The 15,649-nt window shown below is 44.3% G+C and overlaps 1 pseudogene across 1 annotated transcript in view; it reads right to left on the bottom strand.

Moving 5' to 3' along the window:
- Positions 1 to 317: 317 nt before the first annotated feature.
- Positions 318 to 15,649, bottom strand: part of LOC307156310 (ATP-binding cassette sub-family C member 12-like) — a 31,726-nt pseudogene continuing 16,394 nt past the window's right edge. The window contains exons 15-25 of the transcript in view: positions 15,359 to 15,562; positions 10,654 to 10,886; positions 10,412 to 10,549; positions 5,985 to 6,174; positions 5,145 to 5,234; positions 4,838 to 5,027; positions 4,399 to 4,558; positions 4,103 to 4,181; positions 3,429 to 3,517; positions 1,379 to 1,543; positions 318 to 410 (exon numbers count right to left, since the gene is read on the bottom strand). The product of the transcript in view is annotated as an ATP-binding cassette sub-family C member 12-like (transcript). The remainder of the gene's footprint in view (positions 411 to 1,378; positions 1,544 to 3,428; positions 3,518 to 4,102; positions 4,182 to 4,398; positions 4,559 to 4,837; positions 5,028 to 5,144; positions 5,235 to 5,984; positions 6,175 to 10,411; positions 10,550 to 10,653; positions 10,887 to 15,358; positions 15,563 to 15,649) is intronic.

Here is a 15,649-nt window from a genome sequence, read left to right as displayed (position 1 = left end):
TTGTTCAAGATCTTACAGACAAATCAGCTTGGCTGAAAACTGAACGTGTTAATAACTTCACTTCAAAATCTTTAAAATACCTTTATATGTAGAAAAATATAATTAAAACCTTTTGGACTCAGTAAAAGAGATCAAGTTGTACCACCTTACATACTTTGGATGTTATATATTTGTTTTTTTTATTATTATTAAGGCCTTTGGACAAAAAAAAAAAAAAAAAGACCCATCACGTCATTGACCCACATAGGCCTATAGATGTGGTGAACCACTTCGGTATCGATCAAATTCTGCATTCTGTGAGAATGCTTCCGAGCGCTTCACGAGTTGGCTCGATTAGCTGCTGCTAGAAGAGAGGCAAACCGAGAGTCCGGCCTCTGTATCAGGTCCTGCGGTGGGTCAAACTCCACCACCTGGAGAAAACACAACAGGGCTTATGTTCACCTCACTCTTAATGCAAGAGCGATTGTGTCGAGGCTTTCCGTTCTCATCCACTTCCATTTAGTTTAGCTGCTGTACAAAAACTGCCTGTTATGCTGCAAACTATGGAAGCTTGTTTCCGCCACTAAATAAAACATTTTAAAAGATCATTGCGACTTTTTATCTCACAATTGCGAGTTTAAATCTCGCAATTCTGACTTTATTTCTCAGAATTGTGAGATATAAAGTCAGAATTGTGTGAAATAAAGTCGCAATTGCGTCTTATAAAGTCAGAATTCTGACTTTTTCTCGCAATTGCGACTTTATATCACGCAATTCGGACTTTATAACACATAATTGCAGTTTTATATCTCGCAATTCTGACATCTTTTCTCAGAATTGTCAGATATAAAACGACCTTTTTTTTTTACCTCAGAATAGTTTATATCTCACAATTCTGACTTTATAACACGCAATTGCAACTTTATATCTCACAATTCTGACTTTATAACACGCAATTGCGACTTTATATCATGCAATTCTGACTTTATATCTCGCAATTGCAACTTTATTTCTCAGAATTGCGACTTTATTTCTCACAATTCTGACTTGATATATCGCAATTGTGAGAAATAAAGTCAGAATTGTGAGATAAAAAGTCGCAATTATTATTATTTATTTATTATTCAGTGGCGTAAACAAGCTTCCATAGCAAACTGATATTTGTCATAATATTATTTTAATTTATAATCATAATCATTTTACCATTTACAGCATTCTGTTATTCTTCCGGTTATTAGCTGCAAATGAATCGGAAGTGCCCACAACATCACAGAAAATAGCTTATGCGTTGCTACACAAGGGGAATAGAGGTCTTCAATAATGCTATCAGACAGTAATGTAGGCTACTGTATTTAGTTGAATGTAATGTCAATTTATATATTAAAAAGTAGTGGATTACCTTGCCCTGCTCCATGACGAGTATGCGGTCACTCTCCAACACGGTGTTAATCCTGTGGGCGATTGTGAGCACTGTGCAGTGTTGGAAACCCTCTCTGATGGTGCGCTGGATCATGCTGTCAGTCTCGGAGTCTATAGACGCCGTCGCCTCATCCAATAGAATGATCTATGAACACGACTTTATCAGACCCTGTTAAGAGCAAGGGATTCTGGTAGGGATGCACCGATACCATTTTTTTTCAGAATCGATCCGATCCGATACCAAAAATTCTGAGTATCGACCGATACCGATCCGATAGCGATACTAGCGCAATTCTTTTTTTAATCAAGTAGAATTTGTATAACTCTGTGTTGAACTGATAATAAGAACTAAAAAAAAGAAAAACAAACAACAACAAAAAAATATATGATCATAATCTGACATAAATGCTGTTATAAACTAGATTAGTGGATAATTCAGCAGTAAAATTTAGTCTAGAAAAATCACAAGTGCACAATAATTGTATAAAATCTGAACAGTTTGTGAAAAAAAAAAAAAAAAAACGTTTAGTGGGGAACAAATTAGAGACAATAAGTGTAACACTAAATCTGGTAAAACTTTACACATTGCTCTTTGTATTATTGTAAAATACATTCATAAAAAACAAGATAACAAAAATCAAAAATATCAATTATTTTATATAATTTTGAATAAAATTGAGACATTTTTTAAATGTATAGCAGAGCTGTTTAATGAGGTAGCAATGATAGATAGGACAGGACAAGAACGGCTATTAATAATCTTTCATTGCGTCCCTGTATTATGATATGAAAGGCTCCAGTGCGGCACACAGCGCTTATGCGCATCCCGAGCGCAGAATGATGCGCTTGAAGCAACATGAGTCACAGCGCGCAGCGCATCGAGTCCGCATTGAAAAGTTTAAAGCACAAAGAAAATACATATTGATGCGTAGTGTATTATACAGTATCTATCTATACAATAGTCTATTCAGCATTTCCTTTTAACTGTTTTAAAGGGGTCATATAATGTCATTTTTGTACAAGCTAATATGATTCTTTAGGGTCTAAATTAAAAGTTTGTAATATACTTTAATTAAAAATTCTCATTAGTATTGTAAGAAAACACTCATTTTACCTGGTCAAAAACAGCTCTGTTTTCAGCACTCCGTTCAAGTGCATGTGTCTTTAAATGATAATGAGCTTTGCTCACCCCGCCCCTCTGTTCTGTGTGGACACCGTTTGTAACACAATAACACAATAACCATAACGCGTTGTTCATTATAAACGTGATATTATGAATTATATTGAGAACGTCGTACATAGAAAACATGCCGTAATGTACCCTAAGTGTAAACCAGGGATTCATCGTGAAGCGTTCAGCAAGCGATTTGCAAATATTAATACAAGATTAATATAAAGGTTAATAAAACGTTACACTCACTTCACTTCTTCTGGAGGTGCAGCAGGAACACGAATAGTTGGTACTGATCCTTTTTTCAGGAGCAGCTTCTTAGCAAAACCAGCTTTACTGACCCTCCTTTATATAGCAGTCTGGTGTGTGAAATGATTCGCGCAAACATGACAGCATTGACGTTGATCGTGGGGAATATTCCCTTTGAAAACAAACTTTTATGCAAAACCATAGACCTTTATCTACAGATCAAGTATAATAGTAACATTGAATCATCTTGGAGAGAGTTTCATTGTGTTAACTGTCGTAACCGAATGCGTCGCGCTGTTTGAATGCTAAATGATTGACAGCCGCAGCTGAGGGAAACGTTTACGTGATTTTGAATTTAACGACTTAAATATTATTTTCTATCTCACATTATACTATATAATTGCTTCAGAACACTTATAATATTGTGCACGAAAACCTATGGTGCTTTATAATGTTCGTGTGCCTTTTGTGGGGCTTAACAATAACACCGAATAGTATACGCACAATATTGGATTTGGATCGGCCTCGTCTGACCGATACCCGATCCGGCAAAAATGGCAGTATCGGATCGGTGCATCCCTAGATTCTGGTGTGTGTTTTGTAGTCTTACTTTGGACTTACGGAGCAGTGCTCTGGCCATACATATGAGCTGCCGCTCTCCACTACTGGAGAGTGTAACTTCTCTGGCAACTTAGCAATCTGCAAGAGAGAGAAAGAGAAGTGCGGATAACACCTGAATGCTTGAGTGTTTATTTTATATGACCATTATATTCAATTACTGTTTCTCCTTTCTTTTTTATGTTACCGTGGACCAAAGTGTGAAAGGTACGGAGAAGAATTTAAGCAGATGTTACGTCTAGTGTTTCACCACTATAGTGCAGCTCACAGTAACTTATTACTTTTACTACACACTCTTATATTGTGTGTTTCTTTCTTTTTTGCTCTCTCAATAAATGATATCCTCACATAAAAGGCTAGATTAACTTTATGATGTTTGAGCTGCTCCTAGTAGAAACCATGAGTGTTGAAATAATGAAACTATGGCACCCCACTGATCACCTGAACTTGATCATATACAGTGAAAGAAGTGCATCATTACTTAAACAGGTAATGTTGATCAAGTCTGAAAAAGAGTGAGCATTCAGGCTGTGTTCTACTATTTGAAAAATGAGGAACATATTTGGAGAAGCCCTCTGACACAAGATCTAGAGAAGTACGTACTTGAAACATAATCAAAACTATATCCAGTATTGCTTGCGGGCCTTGTGTAGAGTGAGTCTTTACCGTGTCCTTCATGAAGGTCTTTTCTAACGCCAGCCAGAGCTCCTCATCTTTGTAGTTGTTAAACGGGTCCAGGTTATACCTACACACAGTAAATCACATTCTGCACATTACATGTACAAGAATACAATACACAAAATGTACACAGATTGAGGTTATGAGTATCAAGGATAATTGACATTTTATTTTTCGATATCACACAATGAATGTTGCCTTATTTCAGTTCAGGTCAATTCAATGAATAAGACTGCTTGAGGAAGTGCTTTTTGTGAATAAAAAAGTGGTCAGTGAGAGGTCACCTGACAGTGCCGATGAAGAGTACAGGATCCTGTGGGATGACGGACAGTTGGCTGCGAAGATCTTTCAGGCCCAGCTTGCAGATGTCCACATCATCTATCAGAATAGTGCCCTCAGCCGGCTCTGCCAGTCGGAACAACGCCACGCCCAGAGAGGACTTCCCTGAATCAGAAAGAGAGCGGCAATAAGCGAAACTATATGAGATGCATTTATATTACATGATGTTACTGAAAGGCACTAGCTACTTTATGCATTTTTATGATGGTGGCCACATTTGCTAAAGAATACTTTAGAATGACGACTTTAACATTGATTCCCCATCTCTTAATTTAATCCATTATGCATTACTACGTCAATCTGAACTTATAACAATAAGAGGAAATGATTCATAACATTTAATAACATAAAATTAAGCTTTGAATAGAACATGTTCTCTCTCACCAGAGCCAGTACGTCCCACAATGCCAAGCTTTTCCCCTGGATTAATATGAACCTGGAGATTACTGAGGACCATGGGTGTGTTGTCCCTGTATCTCATACTGTAGTTTTTAAAGGTAATGGCGCCCTCCTGTGGCCAGCCGGCGGGGACGTGAGCACCATTGACACTTCGTGGACCCTCTGATACACAACTCTGCAGCACACAATGAAGCAGTGATGCATTAAAACTATATTCAATCTGCTATATTACTGGCAAAACTGAATTTGAATGCATGATGACCCAAAGGTTGACCTAATGTTCATCTCTTACCGTAATATACTCCAGCACTCTCTCTACACTGGTGAACTTCGCCTCCAGCTCAGTGGACAATCTCACCACAAACTGAAGGACTCCAGTCAGCTGAAACGGCATGAACACAAAGTGCTCAGATATCCTTCAGTTGTTCGCCTACTGTTTTAGGGGCTGTTTACACCTGGCCACTTCATGTTTTCTCAGATCGGATAGCTATCTGATTTATCAAAGCGATTCCATTTACACCTGGTCACATAAATGTGCTTTTGCAAAATGGATATAAATTCTATATTTTTTCCCACGCTATATGCAGATTTAATGGAGTGCACGTCACCGAAAGCAACAGAAATGAGCTGAATTTTATTGACCATCAGATAAAATTTCAAAATCAAAGACCGCAATAAGAGAGAGTGGCAACATCCCTGGTAAGATTATTTCGTTTCTTTACTTTTAATGATGATGATTGTGTTAAGACTTTCAGACTTTCACTGTGATTTGCGATAGTTTGCACATTGGCTTAGTGAATAAAGTTGAGCGTGTTCCAGTAGCGTCGTCATATCTGGCTATAACATTACATATAGCATATAACACGCTCTCACATGTTTATTTTTTTAGCATTTTTGGGAGGAGTAAAATTTACATATGTGGTTTCAACAACCAGATGCATTTACACTTGTCCAGTTTCGTCTGGAATGCGTCTCAGACCTCCTCCTGAAGTGGTTTGAGCGATCGGATTCAAATCCATCTCGAATGCGTTTCGGAGGGCATTTACACCTGGTCTTTTCTTGCTATCCGATCTGAGAAAACGCATGAAGTGGCCAGGTGTAAACAGCCCCTTAGTCTAGCTGTGAGAGTTACCTGTATCGTGTAAGATAAGGCCAGGCCCTTTAGAGAAGGGTTTATGGCCTCATTGGGGCTGAGCACTACGAACAGTGCCACCATTAGAGTCACAGTAGCGGACAGGAAGGCTAGCCAAAACGACAGCCAGCGAGTCCCACAGTTAAACAGCAGGAAGTGGTTTGAGTTGATGTCACTCAGCGTCTTAAACCTGTTATTGGAAACACAAACAATTTGAGGCTTTGAATTCATTGGATGTTTGCTACATTTGTGGGGGCAACGTAGGCTCTGAGCTTATTAGTGTTGGCTTTGCGTGAAGAGAAAAAAATATTTCGTACCGAGTTCTCTTTAAAGGAACACTCCACCGTTTTTTCATATTAAACTATGTTATTCCCTTAACTAAGATGAGTTGATGCATACCTCTCTCATCTCAGTGCGTGCACTCAATCGTGCGGCGACACTTTGCTAGCACTTAGCTTAGCCCAGTTCATTCATTAGGGATCAAACAGAGATGAAGTTAGAAGCGACCAAACACCTCCACGTTTTCCCTATTTAACCCCCTGAGGTCGGATGACGCGCGGGCGCGTCAACTCGATGTTTACTAAATGTTTCTATTAATATCTCCGCGATTGTGCAGCACACATAAATGGTTCTGATTTTGCCGTAATCGATAGATTCTCAGCTTCAACGTCCTTATTCTCGCGAAATCGTACGTAACTCATACAGAGAGCAAGAGGGAAGACAAGATGACCGTTCGCCTTGCGTGATTGGTGGGCTAGCTTGTCTGTCTGCATTTTGTGTGAAACCAACCAATAGATGCAGTTGAAATCCCTAAGTCCCCTCCCATCTCCTCACATCTCCTCACAGTGAGGAAAATACAAGCTGACACGGAGAGAGAAAGAGTAAAAAAGTTCGCGAAAAAACATGGCAAAAACATAAAGAAGAAGACGATGAAAGATAATGGCGAAGACATTGACAGTACTTGCGGCGGTTTTGGAGAACAGCGACGAGGATGAAAGGCGAGTTTCCGAGCCTGATGGATTTTCTTCTGATGAAGATGAGGATTATGATCACCAAAAAGAGATCCAGTTGAAGACGGGTAAGCGTATTTATTTTATAAAAACATTGTTCGCATGGTGCACTTTGTCCTAGACTAACTGTGACCATATTGGCTAAAATGCGCAGTGCTGCTTTGTGTATCTGAACTTTGACAAATTGACTGCGCCTTTAGCAAAGTGTTTACTTTATGTAAAAGTTATTTTCTTGTGTAAAACTGGGGTACACTTACAAATAGTAACGTTGTAGGCATGTAGGCTGTTCTTGGTGGTCTCCTTTTGATAACTAATGTAATATTTTTTTCACTTCAATTCACAATTTGAATAACATTATCTCTTGTAGTGATGAATCAATATGTTTTGGCCAAATTGATAATGCAAGTCCTAACTTATTTGTTGTTGTGTTTTTTTTCAGAGAGGATTCACAGCTACCAGGGCCCAGTGTAACACAGGCAGCCTCACCTGTGCCTGCCACCAAGTCACCAGGTCACCACCAGCCCTTACACAGCAACCATCATCATCAACCCGGCCAGCCAAGAGGTCCCGTACCCCCCCCCCCCCCAGCATCAACCAGCACTATTTCTAATATCTAATATATAGTTCACCTTTGGTTTTAAAAAAAAATGTTGAAAAGTTGACATGTCGTAGACAAGAAAACATGAAAATTTGTACATTTTGTGAATATTGTTAGTAGTGAGCTTTTTTCACAAAGTAAACATTTGCTTGAAAGAAAGACCTGTTGTAATGCTACTTTTTCATTTGCACACATCCCATAAAGCTTGATATGTAGTAGGAAGTTATTTTAGTCCTATTTTATCTCAGTCCCTCTAACATTTGTTGAAGGTAGAGTCACAGACAAAACTTGTACTAAAAAACGATTTTTCAAAATGTCTCTTTAGACAATTATTATTCATTATCTACTATTTTATTCATATATTACACTACTTTTGTGACCCTAAGACTTTGGGGAACCCATATCAGGGGCCAAAACAATTCATCCACATGAGTAATGGTATGTTTCCACAAGAGATTTGAAGAATTTCAAAAATCGGACTTACATTTTTCACCTTTTAGAGCTAAATTATCCCTCTCTCTCTCTTTACACAATGCTCTAGGACAAGTGGTGAGCTCATCAGTGAAAGAGCTGGGTTTTCTCTGCACATTTTGATATAAAACACATGGGATTATGTTATGTAATTGCCTTTAAAAGGTGAATTTAATAAGATATGTAAAATCGAAGAAAAAGTGAAAAAAATGCCCTTAGACCTCAGAGGGTTAAATACAGTTACACGAGTACTTACACGACCAAGTATGGTGACACAAAATAAAACGTGGTACTTTTCTAATGGTGCGTTCACACCTGACGCGAATAGCGCGTCAGGCGCAAGTGATTTCAATGTTAAGTCAATGCAAAGACACGTTACGCGCGTTAAAAATTCCTGCGGCGCGAATGAGGCGTAGAGCGCAGCGCGATAGACTCGATTACGCCTCATTCGCGCGTCAAGGCGCGTGTCTGGCGCGTTAAGCGCGAATGATTTTATTAGTGCTTTTTGTGCATTCACGCGTTTGACGCGAATTCGCGTCTGAGTTGAAAAATCTGAACTTCTGCGTCAATTCGCGCCGCGTTAACCAATCAGGAGCCTGCTTGCTGCTGTCACGTGGTGAAGTGACAGTTTATAATGTTATTTTATGTTTCGCCTCAATAAATTATTTTGTAATATGACTAAAATTCACAACAAAGCAAATCTTTCACATAAAAACTCGATTTCAATATATGAGAGATACTCATTTTGTATTGAATGCTATTTATTCCATATCTATTCTAGATTATTATGAAACATTATTAATCTAATGTAAAGACAACAAACACAATTTAGTGTATAAAAACTAAAAATCACAGGACAGGTTTCACTTTTGGAGGTTGGCTCCATTTATTATCAAAACAAAATAAATGACAGATTAGGTGCGGGCGAGGGTGAACCTCGCGCCGGGCTGTACAGCGCGGGCTCGTCAGGCAGCGACCACTCGAGGCCGAGGCTTATACGGCCTACGCTGTCCTCGTCAGGGTCCTCACCGTTAGGTCCACCAAACCTACCTCCTGGAGCAAATTGTGAAACTCCTGAAACCCTCCGGAGGGTCTGGTGGACCCGAGTACAGCGACGATGTCCCGTACGCAGCTATTTCTGCTCTCCAGAGCATATACGAGCGGTGCTCTCGATTAATGCTAATGCTCGATAAACATCCAAAAAAAGATGGCCGCCAACAGGTTTCGAAACTTTCGCCTCCGGATTTCGCCTCTGACGCGCATAAATTTCGCTTCAAACTTTTGTTTTTACGCGCGTCAGAGGCGAAATCCGGAGGCGAAAGTTTCGAAACCTGTTGGTGGCCATCTTTTTTAAGATTTAACACAAAGTGGTCAAGCGTATAACTAGACGCGGCAGGCGCGAATTTGACGCGCTAGTCGCATACGGTGTGAACGCACAATAAGCGGGTAAAAAGGATAACTATAATGTATGTCGGAATAGCACTGGGAGCACTTCGACTCGGCGCAGTAAAAAGTCACGTTGGCTCTAATGACAGAAGTGAGAGGATTTTTCAGGAGTGATGATATTACTGCGCGAGTCGAAGTGCTCCCAGTGCTATTCCGCCATACATCATAGTTATCCTTTTTACTCGCTTAGAAAAGCGCCACGTTTTATTTTATTTTATCTTGGTTGTGTAACTACTCATGTAACTGTATTTAAATAGGGAAAACGTGGAGGTGTTTGGTCGCTTTAACTTCATCTCTGTTTGGTCCCTAATGAATGAACTGGGCTAAGCTAAGTGCTATCAAAGTGTCGCCGCGCGATTGAGTGCACGCACTGAGATGAGAGAGGTATGCATCAACTCGTCTTAGTTAAGGGAATAACATAGTTTAATATGAAAAAACGGTGGAGTGTTCCTTTAAAAGCCACAGTTTGCATGGCCTAAATGTAATATAAAACGATACAACAGTTAGTTCTGATCCTTGTTTGGCAGTATACGGTCAAACAGCACTGGGACTCTTTTTGCAGGTTACAACATTACATCAGGAGTGATTCAACTGATTCAGTCAAAAGTAGTTTCATTCAGGAATTTGGTGGAGTTTCATTGGTGGAGGAAAACAAAGAATTGTGTTTTATTGTGTTGCAATTCAATTTCACTTTCAATATTAACTTCTTGATTATTAGACTGTTGCATAGAAGCAATAATCACACTCGTAATCGTATTGTTGGTCTAAATATTAACACTTCTGCTTGTGTGTTATAGCTTAGGATAATTACTGGGGAATGATTCATGAGGGTCACTCATTTCAAGTGCAACATGTAATGTCTTTCTTAAATATGTTAAGAAAGAAAGACAGTCATATCTTACCGTTCAACGTACTGCTTTCTTTTGTCATAGGCATGGATAGTGCCGAGTCCCTGTATGGTAGAGGTGGTGAGAGAGATCCAGGGAGAACGGCTCACATTCTCCATCCTCTTCATCTGACGAATGCTCCTTTGGAAAACACTAGGGCAAAAGAAAACGGCATGAATCTGTCATTGTAATCTTTATATTCCACTTCTGATCAAAAACACATCTTATGATGTTAAGGTGCGATGTTCGTGTCTTACTGTAGGATTGAGGCGAAGATGAGTCCGAGAACCACCACGGCGATCAGGAGGAATGGGAATACTGCGCAGATGATGAGAATGGTGAAGGTCACGATCAGACAGAACTGCAGAAAGTTCTCCATGTTGTACGGCAAGACTGCGTCAACCTCATCTTGGTCTTTACTGAAGCGGTTCACCAGGCGGCCGGTTGGAGTCGTGTCGAAAAAACTCATTGGGCTGCCAAGGATCTGATGAAAAATATAGTCGTATCAAAATTCTTCTCAATTGGTTTTCATTTTACTGAACAAACAGTAGCACAATGCTCACTAAACAAACTCTGTCCTATTAAACGTCATCACTTACAATCAAAAAGGAGTTTGTGTCAACCAAGAGGCTGCAGGATGAATACAAATGATTTAAGTTAATAAATTATTATTAATATAGTAAAACAATCTCTCTCTAATCTAAATTAAAATTATAAAAAAAAAAAAAAAATTAAGATAACTTTCAGAACAGTTCAGGACCAGATCTGCGCAGTAGCGATCTCGGGACCAGGCCTGCGCAGTAGCGATCTCGGGACCAGACCTGCGCAGTAGCGATCTCAGGACCAGATCTGCGCAGTAGCGATCTCAGGACCAGACCTGCGCAGTAGCGATCTCAGGACCAGATCTGCGCAGTAGCGATCTCAGGACCAGACCTGCGCAGTACACAGTAGCGATCTCAGGACCAGATCTGCGCAGTAGCGATCTCAGGACCAGATCTGCGCAGTAGCGATCTCAGGACCAGATCTGCGCAGTAGCGATCTCAGGACCAGACCTGCGCAGTACACAGTAGCGATCTCAGGACCAGATCTGCGCAGTAGCGATCTCAGGACCAGATCTGCGCAGTAGTGATCTCAGGACCAGACCTGCGCAGTAGTGATCTCAGGACCAGACCTGCGCAGTAGCGATCTCAGGACCAGACCTGCGCAGTACACAGTAGCGATCTCAGGACCAGATCTGCGCAGTAGTGATCTCAGGACCAGATCTGCGCAGTAGCGATCTCAGGACCAGACCTGCGCAGTACACAGTAGCGATCGCGGGACCAGACCTGCGCAGTAGCGATCTCGGGACCAGACCTGCGCAGTGGCGATCTCAGGACCAGACCTGCGCAGTGGCAATCTCAGGACCAGATCTGCGCAGTAGCGATCTCGGGACCAGACCTGCGCAGTGGCGATCTCGGGACCAGACCTGCGCAGTGGCGATCTCAGGACCAGATCTGCGCAGTAGCGATCTCAGGACCAGACCTGCGCAGTGGCAATCTCAGGACCAGATCTGCGCGGTGGCGATCTCATGACCAGACCTGCGCAGTAGCGATCTCAGGACCAGACCTGCGCAGTAGCGATCTCAGGACCAGACCTGCGCAGTAGCGATCTCAGGACCAGACCTGCGCAGTAGCGATCTCAGGACCAGACCTGCGCAGTACACAGTAGCGATCTCGGGACCAGACCTGCGCAGTGGCGATCTCGGGACCAGACCTGCGCAGTGGCAATCTCAGGACCAGATCTGCGCGGTGGCGATCTCGGGACCAGACCTGCGCAGTGGCGATCTCAGGACCAGATCTGCGCAGTAGCGATCTCAGGACCAGATCTGCGCAGTAGCGATCTCAGGACCAGACCTGCGCAGTAGCGATCTCAGGACCAGACCTGCGCAGTACACAGTAGCGATCTCAGGACCAGATCTGCGCAGTAGTGATCTCAGGACCAGATCTGCGCAGTAGCGATCTCAGGACCAGACCTGCGCAGTACACAGTAGCGATCTCGGGACCAGACCTGCGCAGTAGCGATCTCGGGACCAGACCTGCGCAGTGGCGATCTCAGGACCAGACCTGCGCAGTGGCAATCTCAGGACCAGATCTGCGCAGTAGCGATCTCGGGACCAGACCTGCGCAGTGGCGATCTCGGGACCAGACCTGCGCAGTGGCGATCTCAGGACCAGATCTGCGCAGTAGCGATCTCAGGACCAGACCTGCGCAGTGGCAATCTCAGGACCAGATCTGCGCAGTAGCGATCTCGGGACCAGACCTGCGCAGTGGCAATCTCAGGACCAGATCTGCGCGGTGGCGATCTCAGGACCAGATCTGCGCGGTGGCGATCTCGGGACCAGACCTGCGCAGTGGCGATCTCAGGACCAGACCTGCGCAGTAGCGATCTCAGGACCAGACCTGCGCAGTACACAGTAGCGATCTCGGGACCAGACCTGCGCAGTGGCGATCTCGGGACCAGACCTGCGCAGTAGCGATCTCAGGACCAGACCTGCGCAGTAGCGATCTCAGGACCAGACCTGCGCAGTACACAGTAGCGATCTCGGGACCAGACCTGCGCAGTGGCGATCTCGGGACCAGACCTGCGCAGTGGCAATCTCAGGACCAGACCTGCACAGTGGCAATCTCAGGACCAGATCTGCGCGGTGGCGATCTCAGGACCAGATCTGCGCAGTAGCGATCTCAGGACCAGACCTGCGCAGTACACAGTAGCGATCTCGGGACCAGACCTGCACAGTGGCAATCTCAGGACCAGACCTGCGCAGTGGCGATCTCAGGACCAGATCTGCGCAGTAGCGATCTCAGGACCAGACCTGCGCAGTAGCGATCTCAGGACCAGACCTGCGCAGTGGCGATCTCAGGACCAGATCTGCGCAGTACACAGTAGCAATCTCTGGACCAGACCTGCGCAGTGGCGATCTCGGGACCAGACCTGCGCAGTACACAGTAGCGATCTCGGGACCAGACCTGCGCAGTGGCGATCTCGGGACCAGACCTGCGCAGTGGCGATCTCAGGACCAGACCTGCGCAGTAGCGATCTCAGGACCAGACCTGCGCAGTGGCGATCTCATGACCAGACCTGCGCAGTAGCGATCTCGGGACCAGATCTGCACAGTAGCGATCTCAGGACCAGACCTGCGCAGTAGCGATCTCTGGACCAGATCTGCGCAGTAGCGATCTCGGGACCAGATCTGCACAGTAGCAATCTCTGGACCAGACCTGCGCAGTGGCGATCTCGGGACCAGACCTGCGCAGTACACAGTAGCGATCTCGGGACCAGACCTGCGCAGTGGCGATCTCGGGACCAGACCTGCGCAGTGGCGATCTCGGGACCAGACCTGCGCAGTGGCGATCTCGGGACCAGACCTGCGCAGTAGCGATCTCAGGACCAGACCTGCGCAGTAGCGATCTCGGGACCAGACCTGCGCAGTGGCGATCTCGGGACCAGACCTGCGCAGTGGCGATCTCGGGACCAGACCTGCGCAGTAGCGATCTCGGGACCAGACCTGCGCAGTAGCGATCTCAGGACCAGACCTGCGCAGTGGCGATCTCGGGACCAGACCTGCGCAGTGGCGATCTCGGGACCAGACCTGCGCAGTAGCGATCTCGGGACCAGACCTGCGCAGTGGCGATCTCGGGACCAGACCTGCGCAGTAGCGATCTCAGGACCAGACCTGCGCAGTAGCGATCTCGGGACCAGACCTGCGCAGTGGCGATCTCGGGACCAGACCTGCGCAGTGGCGATCTCGGGACCAGACCTGCGCAGTGGCGATCTCGGGACCAGACCTGCGCAGTGGCGATCTCAGGACCAGACCTGCGCAGTGGCGATCTCATGACCAGACCTGCGCAGTAGCGATCTCGGGACCAGACCTGCGCAGTAGCGATCTCAGGACCAGACCTGCGCAGTGGCGATCTCGGGACCAGACCTGCGCAGTACACAGTAGCGATCTCAGGACCAGACCTGCGCAGTAGCGATCTCAGGACCAGACCTGCGCAGTGGCGATCTCGGGACCAGACCTGCGCAGTACACAGTGGCGATCTCAGGACCAGACCTGCGCAGTGGCAATCTCAGGACCAGACCTGCACAGTGGCGATCTCGGGACCAGACCTGCGCAGTGGCGATCTCAGGACCAGACCTGCGCAGTAGTGATCTCAGGACCAGACCTGTGCAGTACACACAAGCTATGTAGGTTACAGGACAGTAGGTTACACCACCATTTTTATAGCATTGCGTAACTAACTAAAAACAAACAAACTTATTTTAAAAACAGACACTTGAAATTACATCAGCGTGATGAAAACTACAGTACATGACAGAAACCACCTATGGAAAAAAGATATTTGAAGTGTAATTTAATTGTTTAGTTGGTCTCACGTCCCGTTGAATAACACGGGGAGGCGGGGCTTATGACCTATATTAGGACCAGTCACCGGGGGGCGATCGAGACTTTTCAGGGCTTGTGCGGCACGCTTGGTCGATATTATGTATGAGGAATATACATTTCGGTAAGTTGTACTGTATCTTTCAACAGTGTTCATTCGTGTTTATTTACTATTAGCTAGAGATGATTGGTTCACATGCCACTAGAGATCTTCACGTCACATTTACAAACGCCAAAACGGTATTTATTGTTTGAATCTCATACAAAAATTGACAGAATCTGAGAGCTGAGATTTTTTATATCATAAGTAACCTGCTCTGTCTAGCTGTCGGTCTCCGTGTCCTCTTTGCTTGGTGATTTTTCTGTGCGTGAGAAAATAGGTGTGTGGCGTGAGAGCGTGTGGAAAGTGTCAATTGCGGTGTCTCACGGTGAATGCGGGAGGGTTGGCAGTATGAGCAAATATTTATTCCACTAACTCAAACAGAAAAGAAGCCTGCAAAGCAAATGATTGACAGTATGGATTATGTTGTGAGAGAGATTACCTGCAGCTGATGAGTGACCAGAATGATGGATTTGCCCTTAAGCTCTTTCTTGATGCATTCCTCAAAAATGTGCTTCCCAACGTGCGCATCGACAGCAGACAGAGGATCATCCAAAAGGAAAATGTCTCTGTTAGAATACACCGCCCTGGCTAAACTGACTCTCTGCTTCTGCCCACCTGAAAGATTAATTCCTCGCTCTCCAATCTTGACACACACACACACACACACACACACACACACACACACAAGCAATATTATTATCCCCATACATTATATGTATTGCTTTCAACT

This window comes from Squalius cephalus (assembly GCF_949319135.1).
Source record: "Squalius cephalus genome assembly, chromosome: 3".
Taxonomy (NCBI): Eukaryota; Metazoa; Chordata; class Actinopteri; order Cypriniformes; family Leuciscidae; genus Squalius; species Squalius cephalus.
The sequence above is the reverse complement of the archived record's forward strand: the minus strand, read 5'-3'. Positions and strand labels throughout refer to the sequence as shown.